Source organism: Scaptodrosophila lebanonensis, unplaced genomic scaffold, assembly GCF_003285725.1.
Source record: "Scaptodrosophila lebanonensis strain 11010-0011.00,11010-0021.00 unplaced genomic scaffold, SlebRS2 tig00001410-arrow-pilon, whole genome shotgun sequence".
NCBI lineage: Eukaryota > Metazoa > Arthropoda > Insecta > Diptera > Drosophilidae > Scaptodrosophila > Scaptodrosophila lebanonensis.
Window position 1 is genome coordinate 5,778,649 of NW_022060738.1, and position 5,978 is coordinate 5,784,626.

General features: G+C 36.6%; 1 pseudogene; it reads right to left on the minus strand.

Annotated features, from left to right (window-relative positions):
• Positions 1-1,261: 1,261 nt before the first annotated feature.
• On the minus strand, positions 1,262-4,216 carry LOC115630768 (annotated as a pseudogene).
• Between the last annotated feature and the right edge of the window lie 1,762 nt (positions 4,217-5,978).

Sequence of the window (5,978 nt, forward strand, 5' to 3'; positions counted from 1 at the left end):
GGTAATTTACAAAATGTTCAACACACTGTTTATGCCAGCAAGCTGATACATTCTTAATTCGAGAAATGAAATTAGTTGCTCTAAATACTAGTGATTTTTTTTAAAGTGGCAGAATTTCTTATTTGAATTTTGCGCCTAAAAATACAGGATTTGTTCTAAAAAACCCATATCAAAACATTATTGAAATCACATTCATGAAGGATTTGAGTCCTTAATCATATTTAATTCAAGAAATTATCTCAGCAATTGTTTTTCATCCTTTCAGGGGTCTAGAGTTTTTACTCATTTGCAGTGGAACTTGTCGGTTTTGACATATTCGGTTAAGGTGCTTCAAATGGTGCCAGAAGTCACGAATAAACCGCGAGAACTTTGAGAGATGGAAGTCAGTAAGATTTAACCATAAATCACTAAAGGTTCTCAAGAAAAAAACCGACTTCAAACAATTTTAACACAAATTAATATGCGCTAAAAAATAAACAAATAATTGTGTATATTTCTACGATAATGTAGGTAGAATTATTGTTATTTTTGGAGTCGGCGTCAGCCAAGGAAACACTACAATATATCTAGCAAATATAATATGAGAATACTTAAAGCAATATCTTTTTACAAATTAACTTCTATACGAACGACAATATACTGTGACAGAATACCAATACCGAATTATGAAAACCTTTTTGCAAATTAATTTTTATACGACAATATATGCGACTTTTTTATGGGTTTAAGTATGTTTAAGGGCATGTATTGTGAACAAAATCTGCGACTTTAAAACGAGAAAATTACCAATACCTAATTAAACCAAAGTCCAAATTAACTTTTATATATTTATATTTGCTGTGACAATATCTGCGACCCTGAAACGGCAAAAATACCGATACTTAATGAAACCAAACGAAATTCAATACTACACTATGCTGAGACGTACTCTAGTAAACGGTGATACGAAAAAATAGCCAACATTAAACACAAGGAAGTTGTAGTTTCAGCTTTATTCTTTTATTTAAGAATTGAGCTGCTCAAATGGTATTACACTTTGTTTTAATGTAGAAATAAGTGTATTACATTCAAAAATGGGGATTTTTTTTATTCCATTAAAATTGGTGTGAAAGCATTCTTTTTCGTCAAATAAAACGTAGAAATAATAGTAAATCATATAAAATCATAATAATCAACTTCACAGCCATTGGCCGGCCCTGTTGTCAGAACAAATTCAGTGGTTGGCATACATATTATTTATGTAATAGTAGGTCCTTCTTTTCTAAAGGAAGTAAAGCTGGTTCTCTAGACCGGAAGAAGGAGCACGATTGATACTCTCGGCGATAAGAAACGCCAGCTTATGTGCATATTGGCAGACAGAAGGAACGCGACAAGTTCCCGGAAAATTATAATACATGTGTGTCATTTTGTAACTTAAGATCTGCAGTTTGTCGGCAGAGAGGCCCATTTTGTTATAAATGATATTATAATTTGTTGGGGCCTTGGCGTACGGACTGCGACACCAGGAAGAAGTCGTAGCGCTCTGGTAGAGTTATTATGTCATCAACAATAGTGCCTGGGGCGGGGTTGCGCTTATTCACAAAATATCGAGTATTAATTCGTTTTCATACAATAATGAATGCCAAACGGCACCCTTCCGGCTTTCCAGCTGACTTGTAAATATCGTCCAGCTTGCTCTTCAGCAGTTCCACTTCGATTTTGACAACCTGATGGAGTTGGCCATCACCAACACCATCGCGGTAGAAGATAATGCGTTCCGGCAACGCACCGTGGTGCTCCTGATAAGCTTTTAAAGCTAATCTCATGTTCATAGCCATCTGATCCGACAACTCTTGACCCTTCATGTGCTCAGTAACCGCTGAAAAGTAACGCCCTGAGGTCCTCACGTCCATGGTGGCCACTAGTGCGCCGTATGAATTGTTTTTGTTTTTCGAAGAGTGGCAGACATCAAAGCCGACAGTCATTAAGCCGCGCATCGTCGATCATCCACGGAGTTCCCATTAATTTCGCATTCATTTGAATTACGAGTTTAGTGGCAATTGACATGAGGCCGCTGCTTTTCTCTTGACGTGGGGCAATAACTCTTAAGGTGACAACTTGTGATGGCACCGGACGGTCGACACAAGCCCGTTTTTTAATACAGGCATACCTATGCCGAGTAAAAACAGTTGGTAAAAAAAACAAACAACTTTGAAGTGAAATTGCTTCATACTTTTCCTCATTGCTGGTCTTCATCAATTGCCTGGGAATATGAGCCATTAAGGTCATCTGGAATCTCGTCGCTGTAAATATTAATAAACGCAAGTGAAAACATTGAATCTATGCTATGTAAGTCTTTACTTTAATATCGATACGTACTACCGAGGCTCACTAATCGTCATTTTCATGCCGGTAGCTGCACGAATACAAAGCTTCACGAAGTCTTGGGTTTCACGCAGCCTGCGCTTAGGTGTTATCACAATCCAACGCTTATGGTGATATTATAGCGCTAAAAATGATACTTAATTGTGTATTTCAGCTTTAACTTAGAAGAAAAATATATGGAAAATATATGGAACGTCGATTAGATTCTTTGGCAACTCGAAAATCTACTTTTTAAACACATATTAATGTGGAATACTTTTTATGGGGATGTTGCCCAGGTATATTAAAGAAGCAATGCATTGAATACCTTTTTGTAATATTGATCATATGAAATGTCCATCCATCCTTAGTGGAGAACACAGACAATGGGGAGGCGCTATAATCCACATCGTCCACACGATACGTCTTGTTATTGTAATCTGTCAGCACAAGCATTCCTGCGACGAATAAATGAAAAGAGACACCAATTTTGAAGTTCATCTTGCTTCAATGAACGTTAAATATAAGAACAAACATTTTTGCAAATATATTTTTGGAATACAACATTGTAAGCAACTACGTAAAAAAAATCAAATTACTCCTTTTCTTTAATTTTAGGAACAATCTAAGGTTCTTAGAAAAATGAACGATGATGGGATGGGTTGGCATACGTTTTTATTATTTATTTAGTTGTTTTCTCGGGCATATAAACATATTTAAACACTCACCCATTACTTCTTTGCGAAAAGCACTTCAAAAATCCTCGTAATCAAGGATGCAATCCGATAGAATGTTGTACAATGTGTCAATTCTCATTACTTTATGAGCGACTTCAGTGCACAGTAAAATGTCGGTTTCGTGCTGACGAATCGAAGTTTGATAGCCAGGCCAGATCTCCATGCGGTAGTTCTCCAATTTAATCTTTGAACATAAAAACATTAATCAGTGCTAACGCGATTGGAAATTAATTTTTCCAAGATACCTTTGCCATAGGGTCGAAAAAATTGCGTGATACAAGTTCAAGCTTCAATCCCTCCATAGCCCGACGAAGAATCAAATTCAGCACGTGGAACTGCTGAATATCGGCCTTTTCAACAGTGCCAGCTGCCTTAATTTTAATGTAGATAGATTCGTCGGCTCGATTTTTCGTTACCAACTCCAAAGCATAAACACTATTTTGAGGGCACTTAAACTGCTTGGCACAGAATAGAAGAGAGCCGTCAAAAATATATCCACCTAATAATAAACGAGTGTTATCGACGTCCGGAGAAAAATCAACACGGTATTTTATTTAATTTTAAAGTAATTCGTTTGCATAATTATTTGAGTCCCAGAAGTGCCCGATTTAGTAACAACTTCACTGGGACGCGAAGGGACAACGTCGGTAATTACACGACGGCCACGTACGGAGCTGCGAGAATCACCAGCCACTTCTGTTAAAAAGAGAAAAAACACAGATTTTTTTAATTGCGACAAGAACAAACAGATCAGCACAACTAGCCTTCAGCGCGCTGGGGCCCAGGTGCGTATGCTTGACCAGTTTCTGAACGGGGCGCACTCTGTGAATTTCCACTTGAATTTTTTTCTTGGCGATCTGAACCTTGCACGCTCTCCCCAGATTGAGAACCTTGCCCCTGCAGAAGAAAAAGCAAAACACCCAAAGTTATATAAATTAGCATGACGTAAATTCAAAATAACTATCAAATGAAAGATATACAATCTATTTATTTGCAGATTCAATTGAATTAATACTCAAAACCTTTTAAATTTTAATTGTTTAGCAATTCAGCAAGTTGATACTGCAATATATTGGAATAGTCACAAATCCATTAACATGGGCACCACTTATTCAGGCTTGCACAAACCTTACCATTCTGGGTATTAAGAGGAGGTGAAAGTGTATTGCCCCGGCTGCCAAACGCACGGACATCATATGTACATACATACATAAGATCAATTAGGAATTTAAATAAACTCAATAACGTAAAAGCATATGAAACAAAAAAGACCGTATATTTGAAGACTCGTCTGAAAATGAATAAATTATATATCACTGTTGAATCTTTAAACAAAAATACGATATGACGGAACTGGCAGACACTTGCATATGTAGGTGTGTGTTCATACAAACATACATACATGTGAATGTCAGATATGTATGTATATACAATGTACATATGCATGTACATGAGCACATGTGTGTTCAGCTTAAACGTGCAATATTGACGGCAATTAACGATTGTTGTTCTCTATCCCTCCATTTTCTTTTATTTCACGCTGCTTGTCGCAGGAATTTCAAGAATAAATAAAGTCTTTATTACGAATCAAATACCAATAAAGGAATCAAAGCCTAGTGGCAACTTAAAAAACGATGAAAACCGAAAGATTATTCACTTTTCGTCGATTAGTCGATGTCTGTTTCTCACTCAATGTACTTCTTTTGTTGTTGGTCTTTTCACATGATCTTCCTTTGACTTTCTATTTTGTTAAGCAAACACACCAAACATGCATAGCATGCATTATGCATAAATATGTACACACATGCATGCATACATACATACATACATACATGCATACATACATACATACATACATACATACATGTATGTAGGTACGTTCAGACTTTTGGCGTGGGCTGTAGCCGTTACTACCAAAAAATAGATAATCATACATCGGCAAACATACATATATAAATACATATGTATGTATATACGCGCATGTATGCCTATTTCTATAATAGCACGGATAATTTTGTTGATAAATAAACATTCATGTTGATAAATGTACATTCGAATAACTGTTAAAAGGCCTTTACTTTTTGACTACGTATGAAAGAAAGCGAATAATGTTACATTGTGTCCAAAAAGTACGTTGCTAAGCTATTGTACGTTGAGTTTAAATCGACAGCGTAAGTGCGCCGTTCCTACGAAGGCCGATATAAATTCGAAATCTGTAAAAAGTAGACTATCGAACCTTTTCAAAGCCCTGCGAAGAACCAACGTTTTTTCTTTCTGTAAACTGTACTTTTGTCAGTAACAACTATGTACGTATGTGTAGAATAATTATGCGTGTGTGTGTGGGCCTGTGTATGTATCGTGTGCCTGTGCAAAGCAGTAATAACAACAACAGCTGCGTGCACTGCTTGGTCATATATACATACATATGTACATACATATACCAGCAACTCTTACCCGTCTTTGCTGGCCCAGTATTTGTGCTTACGTCTATTTACTATATTTCTCTGCCGACACTCTTTAAAGTTTCTAAACAGTTAAATACAAATAAATAATAATAAAAAATAAATAATAAAAAATAAATATATAAAATGTGACATTGAGGGCTAGTAGTTTCTAGAATTAAACACTGTAAAATTTAACGACATACTTACAGTCCTCTTTTATAAGTACAACCCGTCCGAAAATCCTCAGCATGCTGCACGCACGGTCGAGTTATCCCCAAAAAGCGGGACTGAGTCTGTCCCGCGCGGGACATTTAATTCTGATTTAAAAATCGTGACGACCCGCCAAAATCGGGAGGTCTGGCAACGCTGTCCATATGTGTTTTTTGAATATGAATGTAGTGAGTGTAAAAGGCATGTTTCTGCTTTTGTAAATCGCAAGAATACATTCACGGAA